At 32.4% G+C, this 14,345-nt stretch overlaps 1 long non-coding RNA gene across 3 annotated transcripts; it reads left to right on the top strand.

Moving 5' to 3' along the window:
- Nucleotides 1-3,465: 3,465 nt before the first annotated feature.
- LOC131639421 (uncharacterized) lies at nucleotides 3,466-9,096 on the top strand. Of its 3 annotated transcripts, none has more exons than XR_009294939.1 (5): nucleotides 3,466-3,914; nucleotides 4,053-4,138; nucleotides 4,511-4,565; nucleotides 4,644-7,558; nucleotides 7,895-9,093. It is a non-coding gene; the product is annotated as an uncharacterized LOC131639421 (long non-coding RNA). The 3 variants fall into 3 exon arrangements; XR_009294940.1 differs by having other exon boundaries at nucleotides 4,644-6,564; nucleotides 7,342-9,089; XR_009294938.1 differs by having other exon boundaries at nucleotides 4,644-9,096.
- Nucleotides 9,097-14,345: the final 5,249 nt, after the last annotated feature.

The raw sequence follows: 14,345 nt of genomic DNA, 5'->3' as shown, positions 1-14,345 counted from the left end.
CCACATTAAAATTTCACTTGGTTTTTTGTATAATTTTAATTTCACTTTTAAATTTCATTTGATTATATATATATATATATATATATATATATATATATATATATATATATATATATATATATATATATATATATATATATATATATATATATATATATATATATATATATATATATATATATATATATATATATATATATATATATATACACTTTAATTGTAATTAGGGAGGACAATGGGTAGAGTTTGGATAGGGATCTATAATACCGTTCCCATACTTGCAGTTTGAAAAAATCTTCATACCTAAACCTATACCTGGGCACCAGCATTTCGACTCGTACTCATACCTAATGTGTATCGTCATGTTTGTCTCTCTTCAATCTTCACTTTCTAGGAGTGGCATGCCTAGTGTTTTGGGCGGACTTTTTCTTCCACTAGGGACAGGGTTTTGTTTTTTGAGATTTTGGTATTGGTTTTTTTTTTCTTGTTGGTTTTTTGTTTGCTGTTTTTTTTTAGTGCCCTTACGATGCGCTTGTTTGTAGCTTTAACTTTTTTTTTATTTTTCTAATAAGTTTTTATGTTTTCTCATTAAAAAATGTATCCTGCCATTTTAAGTTTTTAACAACAATTTAAAAATAAAAAATCAATGATGTTATTATTGAGTTAAGATATAAACAAACATTTATATTAAAATGCGTACAAGTTTAAAAGTGATTTATTTAATAAAATCGATAAACATACATGTGTCTATAATAATAAAAATATATATTGTGCGGGTACGGGATGGCTGGGTACTAAGATACCCGTATTAGCGCCCATACCTACTTATTTTAGTAAGTAATTGTCCATGATGTTCATTTGTGTATTCATTTTTGGAGTTTTTATCCTACTCATTATAGATCATTTTTGTAGGTACCCACTAGAAATAGTTTCAATTGTCATCACTAATTATGACCAAAGTACACCACAGTATTTATATGTTAAGTAGTTTTTTTTCAATGCATTCTACTTTATTAAACTTTAACTACACATTTAAATTTCACTCCATTTCTTGTATAAGTACACTTTAATTTCAATTTTAATTTCATTCGATTTTCTATATATATTTTAATTTTGACCACATATATGCAATTAGGAATGGCAAAAAAAAATGGTACATGCGGATATTTGCGGATAATATATGTCACGGGTACGGGACGAATAGTTTAATAGATATTTACGGATAAAATAAATTGATATTTAAATATCTGTTTTTAAATGGATATGTATATGGATTTGATGATATGTATCCATGGATATCCGTATCCGTTAATAAATTATAAAATTATTTAAATATCATTAGTTTAAATCATTTAAAGAAGGAAATTAAGTTTGTGATGAAAGAAATTAATGTGACAATTTTTTTTTTGTTAAAGTAAAAGCAAATTGTATGGATCTTATGACATAATAACTTTGTGTCTTTAAAAGAAGCTAAACATTTTAAAAAAAAATGTTATTCATGGATATCTATAAATATTCACGGATATCTTAAAATCCATGGATTACTCGCTTAACGAATATCCACACGAATATGAGGCGAATATGGCTATCGTATTTATCAAATGGAGCGGACATGAATATCATATTATTCGTCCCCATAGATATCCATTTTACATCTCTATATTGCAATATTGTGTATATGTGAAATTGTTATTTCAATGCATTGTACTGGTTTATTAAACTTTAACTCCCACATTTAAATTTTGCTCGATTTCTAGTGTAAAATTAGTTTCACTTTTAATTTTATTGTATTTTCTATATATAGGTTAATTTTGACCACAATACACATTGATTATTGTTTATATGCGAAGTCGTTATTTTGAATGCATTCTACTGATGTATTGAGCATTAAGGGCTTGTTTGTTTTGACTTTTTTTAAAAATGATTTTAATATATAATTTTGTGAAAAAAAATTTTACAAAGAAATTTTTTATAAAAGATTCAAATAAAAATTTTGTTTGAATAGTTATTTTTAAAATGTGATTTTAGGTATTTCATCTATTTATGGAGAAAAAAATTGGATATCAAAATTTTAAAAAATCACTTAATTTTGAAGCTATTTCAAATAGATTTTCATAAAAATCATTTTTAAAATACAACCTTTTGAAAAAATTGCAATTTTGATTAAGTATTGGACTTCAATAATGTGTGTTTATGTTATAGAATGTCAAAATTAGTGTTTCATTTTAGAAAAAACAAATATAAAAAACTTTTAATATTTTGAAAAACGGTTTTAAGAAATTTATTTTAAAAAATACAAAAAAAAATTAATTTTTTTAAAGCTGAAACAAACATGCCCTAACTCCACATTTAAATTTCACCCTATTTCTTGTATAAGTATACTTAAATTTCAATTTTAAATTTCATTCGATTTTCTATATATGCTTTAATTTTGACCACATATATAAAGTATTGTGTATATGTGAATTCAATTTCTTGTATACAGTTTAATTTCACTTTTAAATTTCACATATAGAAGCAATCTTCTAGTATTTCTATATTTGATTCATTTGTATTTTAAAAAAATATATATTGAAAGATGTGCCAATATAACTTCATTAATGCTATTTATATTATTTTCAGTTTAATATTTGACATTTGGGTAAATTCATTGTACGCAGTTATCAAAATCAATAACATGACATCTATTTTTTAAGTGTTTGGATCTTCTTCTGCACTTATCTGCCGCTTCCCCTGCTGCTCCATATCTAATGGTTGTGAAATAAGGAAATATTAATGAATGAGAAGAAAGTTAAAACTAAAAAATAATCCAAAGGTCATAGTGCTGTTATGGAGCAGAAGACAATAAATTGGAGACGATCTAGATCCATTTTTTAACGACGTGTATTGTTAAGTTGATGGACTTGGATCCTCTCCTTCAATATTCTCTCATTCCCTCTCCTTCCTCTCTATCTCTCTCTTAATTTTACTCTCACTCATCATTAAAAAGCATAAAATAATCAAGAGAGAGAATGAGATTAAGAGAGAGATAGAGAGGAAGGAGAGGGAATGAGAGAATATTGAAGGAGAGGATCCAATGTGTAAGTTGATATATATTTTTTCAATATTTTTATTTTCTTTTTAAATTCATGTGGCTTTACTTTTTATTTTTTTTAAATTTATTTTAAAACCTAACAATGGAATCATATCATCATATCATCATACTAAATTATAATCATGCAACTTCTTTCCATCAAAATTTTCCCGCCAAATTTTTCACCAATAACAATTCATCAATAAATAATAATAGGTTAAGTCTATGGTGAGGGCTTAATTAAGTCCTTCACTGGTGAAACCTCTAAAAATAACCCTAAGATTAATTGAATGTGTCAGGTCTAATATAAAAAGATGAGAACATGTAAAATCAATTATAGGTAAATTTTTTTCAACATAGTGGTACGATATTCTTACTTTTCCTAAGAATTTTTTTCTACTTAAATGCTGTCCGATTACTGTTTCTACTTTGCAAGTTTTTCTTCTTCATCACTGCCGCAACATAACTTTCTCCTTGTTCACTGCACCTTCCTCTTCTTCATCACCGCCGCAACATAACTTTCTCTTTGTTATAAAAGCTATTCTCCACTGCAACACAACATATTTAACACAGCGAAAACCACCGATGCAACACAGTTTTATCACCGCCACGAGATCCACCGCCGCAACATAACTTATTTATCGCCCCGAGAGCCACCACTGCGACACAGCCTATCTACCGTCGCGAGAACTACTATTGTAACACAACCTAATTATTATTGCGAGAGCCACTTCACTCATAGTCTCGCCGCCGTCACTGCCACTTGAAGTAGTTCTTTTTTTATAGAACTTCTAATTTTCAATCTCATTAATTCAAATTCTCGATAATCCAATTTTAATTGGTGAGTTTTCACTTCTTCAAATTTTCTTGGATTGGTTATATGCTTGCAGCATCAATGCAGCTAATATTGTTACCAAACTCAATTTTAGGTCATTTTCTTGCTGAATTGTTTACGACACTTGTTTGATGTAATTTTCAGGGACCACCTCCATATTTCTCGAATTCGAGTTTATTCTTCCGCGTGAAGCCTGTAGTCATATGTCTGATGTTTGTGTTCTTTTGTTTGTGAGTAACTAATTATATGTGTGTTTATTTGTTGAGAGTATTTAAATTTATTTCTAAGACTGTATCCTGCTAAATAATTTTAGTAACTTTGTATTGCTTTATAGATGTTAAATATTGCTCCTCAATATAGCCTATGTTGTTTTGATTTGTCTGCTTGGATTTGCCAATAATGACCTGTTGTAAATAGGTGACTTTGGCTCCTCACTTGTTAATTTTTGAGCCAACCATGAATGAATTTGTTTGTAGAATATTTGTTGAGGTGCTTATGAATTTTTGTACTTCTAAAGTTATTATTTCGTTAGCCAAGACTGCTAGAGTATAGTTGTTAGTAATTTTTTTATGAAAATAACATGGATAACATACTTGGTGCAGGAAATAGAGAAAGAACATTGGTACCATTTGTCGAATAGTTATAGGTGGTATGGAGGTAAAAGGAGAAAATTTTAAATATTCGTATTAGTGTACTTTAGTACTTATGTTAAAACTATGTTATTTATTGTGACAGGGACTAGAAGAAGTGTCAATGGAAGTGGTTGATGAAACAGTTGAGGCTACTGTTGATGATATTAGTGCTGAGGATGGAGAATCTATTGAAAATATTATAAATATTGATAGTATGGAGGATATTCTTAGTATGGACCTGAAAAGACTAAGTCCCCATGACACAAGAAAGGAGAAATATTACAGCGGGCATTTGTTTGTCACAGACAGGGGTTTAGGGAGGATAGAGGTTTAACAATAGAAAATCGTAAGCGTGAGCATAAAACTGATACTCGGTCTGGATGTGAAGCAAAATTTCGAGTGCATATAGATATGTTCTCACAATGTTGGTGGATAACAGTTTTTAACGATCAACACAACCATGATCTTTTATATGAAGAGTATCATGGAATGCTTGTTTCACATCGAAAAATGGAAGATTCAGATATAATGCAGATGAACGACATGTTGAAGGATTGTATGAGACCGTCTCAATTATATGGTTCTTGTGCCAACCAATCAAGAGGGTATGTAAAAATAGGGTTTCGTAGGAAAGATATATATAATCAGATATGAAAGCAATGCCTTTTGCAACGATGTGATGGTAAAAATGCATTACACTATCTTCATGGACTGGCATCAGATGACCCGATGATGTTTTATCGCCACACTGTTGATGGAGAAGGTAGGCTTTCCAACCTTTTTGGGTCTGATGGTATAAGCCAAATGGATTTCAAAGTTTTTGGTGATGTCTTGGCATTTGATGCAACATATGGGACGAACAAATACTGTTGCCCCTTAGTGGTGTTTTTTGGAGTTAATAACCATAATCATAATATTATATTTGACGGTGCTATTGTTGCAAATGAAAAAGAAAAAACATATGTGTGGGTTCTTGGAAAAAATTTGGAAGCAATATCAGGTAAGTCGCCTATATCGTCATTACTGATGGCAATCTTGCAATGAAGAAAGCTATAAATAAGGTGTTTTTGAATGCTTATCATTGGTTGTATGCTTGGCATCTAATTCGCAATGCAATGTCTAACATTGGAGTTCCTGAATTTGTTAGTCAGTTTAAGAAATGCATGTTGGGTGACTATGACCTGGGTGAGTTTCAGCGCAAGTGGGCTGACATGATTGACGCATTTGGGTTGCATGACAACAAGTGGGTTACAAAATTGTATGCAAAGAGAAAGACGTGGGCTACAGCTCATATACGCGGAATTTTTTTCGCTGGGTTCAGAACTACCTCCCGGTGTGAGGGGTTACATTCAGAAATAGGGAAGTTTCTTCACTCACAATATAATTTAAGTGAATTTTTATTACATTTTCATCGGTGTCTTAATTACATGTTTTATAAGGAGGTAGAAGCTGACTTTGTATCAAATTACGGTGATCATATGCTACAAACAAGATTTCAAAGCATAGAGCATTGCGCTGGGAAGTTATTTACTAGAAAAATATTACTTATGTTTCGTGATCTTCTTGCACAGTCCGCGGAGATGGTAGTGGCAACATGTCATTAAACTTATACTTGTATCATATACACAGTTCTCAAGTACCAAACATCAAAAAGGGAGTGGAACGTATCACTCTATCTTGATGATGACATGTTTCGATATATGCGTTTGAGCAAATTAGTAAGTGAGAGTGGTGATGATTTCGATTACCATATGAGAAATGGAAGCAAAAAGGGGCTTACATGATGATGGACCCACAAATTCAAGTGAATTTGTCCACGAGACACTGAAGGATCCTGCTCAAGCTAGAACTAAAGGATGCGCTGGGGAATCTTCATCATGTCAGAAAAAAGGAAGCGCACTAAGTGTTCTACTTGCAAAAAATTTGGTCATAACAAGCAAACATGTTCATTACCTCGACATAATGCTAACACGGCAAATTCGTCACACGGAGATTTTCACAACATTGAATTCAGTAATGACTCTGTAAGCAATTTCTTTAATGTTGCTATTTAATGGTATCGTTATATATATATTACCCATTGTTATAAATATCTATGGTACTTGCAATTGCATAACAATCTTGATTGAATTGTAAAAGCGCATCTGCGAAATAAGTGTGAAAACGGATGCACCTTATAAGTTAACTTAAATATAGTAATTAGTTGGATACATATGCAATTGCGATGTGGTCTATTGATATCATCTTGTTTTAATTCTTGATAGAAATGTTTAAATTGTTCATGCAAAATGATTCAAGAAATTCGTAGAATTCTTTCACTGGCTATTGTATCTCAATTCATATTTTTTCTGTTTGTTTTTATTAAAATATTTTGTTGCATGGATAATGTATTTGTTCAACACTTGATGATACTTACGTGTTTCAATTACGCTTTTTCTACCTGATAGAATTTGATCTGTTAGTTTGGTTATACATGCATTTGTAGTGTGGACTACTCATGTACTTAATAAATTAAATTATATTTTATTTTATTAAATTGATTATTGGTTTGATTTGGATTATCTTTCCCGTTACACGTAAGATTGGATAAGATATATCTTGGGTCCCATTACAGTTTTGTATTACCGTTGTATGTCACACATAAACGAGTTCCCGAGTAAGTTCCAGACATAGATTTCTTACAAGGCCCTGGTGTGTGTGTGTCGGATTCTAGTTTATAGCTCCATTGCAGTTCCAGTTGGTCTCGCTGTGGAGTTGATCAGTGGGTGTGTCGAGGTTGATATAATTAAGAAAAATTGCAGGCAGAAAGCTCCAGCAGCTGTATTTTATGGTGTGATGTCGTGACCAAGTGTGGCAGCTTTGAAGTGGCTTGTTCTGTTAGCACATTGGTGGTTGGGCTGAATTGTTTTATTGGTGCAACAGGGTGCTGAAAGTAGCTGAGCTAGCAGTTTTTTTTCGAGAGTTTGGTCGTTGTATTGTCGCTGATTTGTAGATTGTCTAGCCTATTATGAAGTTCAAGTTAGTGCATCAACTGTCTGCTTTTAAAAATGTAGACATGTTCATTTAACTATTACTATAGCAGGTTTTTTGTGTGTGAAAGGTATAGAAGTAGTTAAATGAGTAGTACCATTTTGAAAATTTAAATAATGTAACCATTCTAAATACTTTTACATTTAACATTAAACTAATAGTAGTTAAATAAGAATCATTTTCAACACTGTCACACTAATAATTTTGACTGCAAAAACAAATTGGACTGCAGAGGTAATCTAAACAGGATCTTGTCTATTTCATGTTCTACATTAATTGTTTGTCACTTGAAAAGGTGTTAATCAATCTATATGGTGCTTGTAGGATGAAAAGGTTGTTATTCGCGTCAAGAGGTCTGTTGAAGATGAGACCTTGGATCAACTAGTTGCCAACATATAGTGGCATGAAAGAATACTTTAATAGCAGATTAGTCTTGGTTTTGGACTACAAGGATATGTTTGGTTTGTTCTTTATTGGATTTAACTAAGTTTGAATCAGAAGAGAGTGCCTGCAGAAAATTTGTGCCACTCAATCAAACAAAGAATCAAACTCAGCATCATCATGACATATGATTTGAGACCGCAATGAACACAGTATTTCTTCAACTGATTCATTGCAAGGAAAGTCCATTTCTACCAGCTTCTTAAATGACTCAAATCATACTTGCAACAGTTATGTGGGAAGTCGGACGACGAAGAGTCAGTTTTCTAATATCGTGTTCTCTCCTAAAAATATTAGTTTTGAAGACAACGAAGCTCGGCTAAGTCCTCCAGCCTCTGCTGGTTTTGATAACACTTCAATATTTGTCTTGCTTTTCTTTTGTTTGGAAATGAAGACTTTGATAAGGAAGGGCTGTCTTCAGGTCCCGATTATATGGCAGAAGTTTTTGTTCATGTCAAGAGTTATAGGGGGCATACTTTTGTTAGTGTAGTATCCTTGGGAGCGGTCAATGATATGGTTGCGTTTGTTTTGAAGTGGTTGCATCTTGGCATTAGATTTATCACGGAGTTGCTTTTCAGCTAAGGTATTTTGTGCATGTGGTGCATTCACGCTTGGTTCTTTGCTTGAGGCGATTTTTATCGGTAGCTTGGATTTGGTTGCATGTAGAATCTTGTTTATCAATGTTTGTATGTATTTGAGTAGCTGAGATTAATTTTGGGGTTGGATTAGCTTGGGTGGAGTTTCTGTCATATAGCAGTATGAATGTAACATATAGTAACTTATAAATTGAAATTGTCTTTAATATTACTTTTATATACAATACTTTAATAGACATGTCTATGATAATAAACTAACAAATTTTCTTAACACTCATGACCCATTTTCTTCAGACGAACAATGTTGAAATGTGTGTTCAGTAAGGTAGACTAGAAAAAATTAATATCACTGGAATAAAAAATTAACTTCTAAAACTATAATTATTTTCTATTTCTACCTTGTAAGATTTCATTGAAGTAGCCTAAATATATAAGAAACAAATCAGCTGCATAATCATGTTATTTTCTTAAACAGAATCAATCACATTGGTAGGATATTTTAATTTGACTTACTCTACATAAATATATGATATGATTTTAGATTTTTCGGCCAACAAGTTTCTAAGTCCACTAAAATATTTAACTTTATACTAAAGTTTCAATTATATCATGTTTCCAAAATACGGCCTTAGTCCAAAATTTGACTTCAGATCCATGCTTGGTAGGAATTTAATGTAAAGCTTTTTTTGCCTTATACCAGCAGCACGTGTGCAGGAGAGGCGAGACGAGAGTTTGAGGGGCACCATACAATAAAAAGATCATGGACATGACCATAAATCTATATTCTTAGACATAACCAATGTGGAGAGAGTAATTTTTAATTTATTTTTAATTGGATTCATGGGGTGGTTGAGATTATGAAGGAGAGAGAAAATTCTTAATTTATTTTTTAATTAATTAAAATTATGTGATTGGTTGTTTGTAAAACAATTTTTTAGGTCCGTGTCCACCTAAGAATTTTCCCATTAGCGAATGTATACGCGAGAACCTTTTACTTTATTCCATAATAAAAAATAGTTAAATAAATAATCAAAACTAATAGTATTATAGTTACCGGTGGAGAAGCTTCTCGAATAAAATTTCATTACGGTAAAATTTTGAATTTTCATTACTCAAGATTACACAGATGGAAGGATACATTTTCTCTTTGGATATCAAGACATGTTCATCTCATGAATTTGGACCACTTTGCTAGTTTGAGATCAAGGTAACTTGAGAAAGGGACAAAGCTTTAAAAATTGAATATGTCTAACTCGGTGTATCTTTCTAGGACACGCATTCTACAATCCTCGGCAACCAATGTTCCAGTAGAGAATGCACCTGATATAGATAATGTCTGCTGTCTTGAAAAATTCAACACATATAATGAATTATCTGATACAACCCTTAAAGAGTATAACACGAAATTTCCTTGGGAGGATTAGGCCCTATTTCTCTTAAAGTTCTAGTCATAATGATCTCGAATAAAATTTGACTACGATAAAATTTAGAATTTTCATTACTCAAGATTACACAGGCGGAAGGATACATTTTCTCTTTGGATATCATGATGTCAATGTAGTTTTTATATTGCAAGACATGTCACTTGTAACATAAACCATTTTCATTTGATCAAAATGACTTGTCCTAGGGGCAAAGAATATTTAGGCAGATTTTGTTAGAACAAAGTTTGGTTCTACATATTTGAAATAGTTTTGATGATAACAAACACATAATTTTAATAAGAACATATATGCTCCCTAATCGATTATTTGTGTTTCAGAAGTTCTAAAGCAGAAAATGAAGCATAAGGCTGCATTGAGGGAAGCTTATAAGAAGAAGATAGTCTGAACATTAATCTCTCAGAATCAGAAGGCTTCATCGAGAGAGAGGTTTACAAGAATAAGAAGATCTAATCTCTGGAGGAAGTTTATAAGAACAAGAAGTTCTGATGACTTTGAAGGAAGTCTACAAGAACAAGAAATATTTTCTACTTGATCTCCGTTCTAAGAAGATCATGTTCTGAAAGTCACTACAACAAGCTCTCCAAGATCAAAGTAGTAAGGTTGTCGATTGCTCAGGTTTTGACTATAATTTCTTAGAAGCAGAAGTTTTGATAAAGCTCTGATAAGGAAAACGCTTCTTGCACCAAACACTGGCGTAATGCTCTGATACATAATATTCTGACACTTAGCTCCGCTACAAGTCATTTAATTCAAGATCTTCTAGTAACGGCTGTAACTTTAACTCTACGGACAGAATCCTTATTATTGGAAAGAACTTAAAACGAATTATATCAACCTTCCAAAAACGAAGAAGTGTGTCTCTCAATGGATCCAAAGCATCACTATATATTGAAGACACTACTGAAGTTTGAAAGCAGAATTCTCACGCACAAACCATTACGACAAGCTCTTAATTTTCTATTCATTCTTTTATTGTTTTTGTGCATTGTTCTTAAACGTTGTGTACACATGTAATACGGTGGGAGAACTGACTTTTTGAAATGTTGCGGTAAGCAAGAGTCGCCACCGACTTTTATTTTATCCAATTTATAAAAAGGCTAAAAGAACAGAAAAAAACCTTTTTAAAAGACTTTGAGTTCGGGGGGTAGGTTATACAAAGGGAAGGTGTAAGAACCCTTTGTATCCATGGTTATCCATGGGCTCTTAATTGCTTAGCTCACTTTTGAATGTTTGAAAATAAGTGTAGTGTGTGAATAGGAAAATGTTTGAATAAGAACTTTAGCTTGTAAATAAGCATAATCTTTTTGAAAATATTTTTTGAATAGAAGTGGGAAAAGATTTTGAAATTTGAATAGAGCAAGCAATCAGGAGCACTTACCCTTAGTTAGAAAAATTGTTCTTATAGCTTTTCGGTTTGAAAAGGCTATCCATACCATAAGAGGGTAGGAAGTCCTTTCATTGGATGTCGAAGGGTCATCGAGAAAAGTATCGTTCACCATAAAACTGTCCCTACCATAAAGGGGTAGGTAGTCTTTAGGGAAGGATAGAATAGTCATTAATCTTTTTAGGCATCATGCGAGGATACCTTAGCAATTGGGACAATCAACATGTTTCCGAGGCAACATCAAGGGACTAAATCTCATATGATGATTTTTAATCTTTTAAAGGCAACCTTGCTTTAGGTATCCTCGGAATCGAGGGACTTTACTATTTTTTAGTATAATTAGAGGCAACAGGCAACAGTAATAAGGCAACAAGAGGAATTACCCTAAAGGTATGTGGGTGCACAATCAAGTGATTAAATTCAATTATTTATCTTGTAATTAATGAGCTATGTCCAATTCAGAGTTGCACTCCCTAGGATTACTAACCACAGCAGAAAAGTAAAACAGTTTAATAGTCCTACGCTATTACAATAAACACCTGCGGGGAAGGGGAATTAAAGGCAGAAAATAAGAGGGAACAATAATTAATCAAAATCCTTGAATGCCTTGATCTTCCTCGAACCCTGGATCAATTCTGAAAATTAAAAGGAAAATAAATGAGGGTTAGTGTATTACAGATTTATTGACTATTGATGCGAACCCTATTTTAATCAAAAGGGAAAATAAATAAAAAAATAAAATGATGTTAAACAAAAAAATTTGAAGTTTAGCTTTTTGATCTGGTGTGGCGCGTGGCTGAAGGATCTTGGTTAACCCTGAAAATTGGGCACAAAGAAGAGGAATTTTAGTGTAAGAGTGATCTAATGACGAACCTCGCAACCCTGATTAGGGAACAAGTTAACCATGGTTAATATATTAAAAAACCTAAGTTAATTAATTATTGGTTTTCAACCTAATTAGTTAAATCGGCAAAAGTATGTTTTCGATTAAATATAAATAATTATTATAACAAAAGATTATATAAACACTAATTTATAAATTAAATAAGAAATAAATAAAAAAGATTATAGTAAAATAAAATAAGAAAAAGGTGTATGTAATTAAAAAATAAAATAAAAAAAATTGAGAAACTTAGCTATGATCCTGTGTGATGCGCTTCTGAGCGAGTATCATGGACAGGCGCCTCTTGTTCCTTGGATCAGATAACATGGGAATCCAGCGGTAGAGATGTGAAGGCGTATGGTGAGCCTATGTTGATTGGGCGCATAGGACTTGTTGGCAACTGAAATCAAATAATTAGCAAAAATATGATTACTACGCGCGGGGATTGAACCCAGTACTTGAAGGATGCGCGCTCTCCTCTCCAGCCAACTGTGCCACATGCGCCATTTGTTAGTCGAACGCAAAAGAAATATATAATTAAACTTAATTAAAATATGGATTAAAGTCAAACAATCCACGCGCGGGCCCCAGAGAGTTCTGACTGGCCAATTAGGGATGGCGAGAGAAGTTGGCTTTTGTTGACTGCCCAATTACGCAACGCCATGTGTGGCCAAGGAGTCAATATCAATGTGCTTCATCTTCTTCCTCATGCAGCCCATAATTTGCTGCGATTTTAACTTCAATTTAGCTACGACTTGTTCGTAGCAAAACCTGTAAATATAAAAAGCTGCAAAAAACGAGATAGACGAAAACAATAACGGCCCAGATCGACTTAAAAACTTCTCCTGATCTTGAATATGGTGTCCATTTAGCTTAAAATAACCTGTAAATATGAACACGGAGGGCAAGAACATATATGCCCCAATAATGGTGAATCATTATATATGCGTTAAAGCAACCTTTTAACGATTCAAAGCTTCTCTAATCTGTACCAGGAACTTAAGCACACGGTTAGTTTGGATTAAAACAAGCTAATATGCAAGATATATAAATCATAACATGGATGAAGATGATTGACGTTAGGGTACTTAGCTCTTGGTCCATTCTTACCTATTAACACCCCAGGAATGAATTGGGATGGTTGTCTTGGATTAATACTCCCTTGGATGGTGAATACGAAAATTCACCTTTCTTTGATACTTTTGAAACTTTGAAACCCTAGTTTTTTGGCTATCCAAAACGTGCCCTCTGCATCTGATTTTGTTCTCTATATATATATATATATATATATATATATATATATATATATATATATATATATATATATATATATATATATATATATATATATACCAAGAAGTGTATTTCAGCGGAAGCAGGATCGGAATTTTATGAATTTTAAGGAAGTGGGTTGATAAGAGACAGAGTTATATAAAAACTTTGTTATATTATTGAAAATTGCGCGTGCTTACAAACGAAACGAAATTCCCTTTATATAGGGATACAAAGGCTTACTATTCAAGCCGGTAAAAGCTACCTACGATAGCCGGTTACAAAACATAGAAGAATTATTAATGCCGGGTACACATTGGGCCCCATCGTCACAATAATAATTCACAAAAAACAAACTATCTTTCAAAAGCAGGAAATTTTCTGTTACTATTCCAAAAGATGCTTGCATGGTCCAACAAAAGATGCTTGCATGGGCCTTCTACCGAGATAAGATTCCTTCCTATCTTTGCTTTTGTCTTTAGCATTGTTTTTTCCCATAAGATAAGATTCTCATCTTGACTTGTTTTTTGAAATGGCCGACAAGAAAAGATGCTTTCTTGTCCATTTCTATATGTCTTGAGATTCTACTATCTTTTGGCTTTATCCTTTGCCTTTTGGGCCATGGATTGAATCATGGCATCCCAAAAATCTTCAGCAGTAGGGTCCTCTGCTTGGGTTTCTCCTGCCAAACAATCAAAATTATTGGAATCCATGGATCCCATAGAAGAGCTAGTCTTCATAGATGAATTTTCAT

Source organism: Vicia villosa, unplaced genomic scaffold (assembly GCF_029867415.1).
Source record: "Vicia villosa cultivar HV-30 ecotype Madison, WI unplaced genomic scaffold, Vvil1.0 ctg.002629F_1_1, whole genome shotgun sequence".
NCBI classification, from domain to species: Eukaryota; Viridiplantae; Streptophyta; class Magnoliopsida; order Fabales; family Fabaceae; genus Vicia; species Vicia villosa.
Note: the sequence above shows the minus strand (reverse complement) of the source record. Positions and strands in the feature narration are given on the sequence as shown.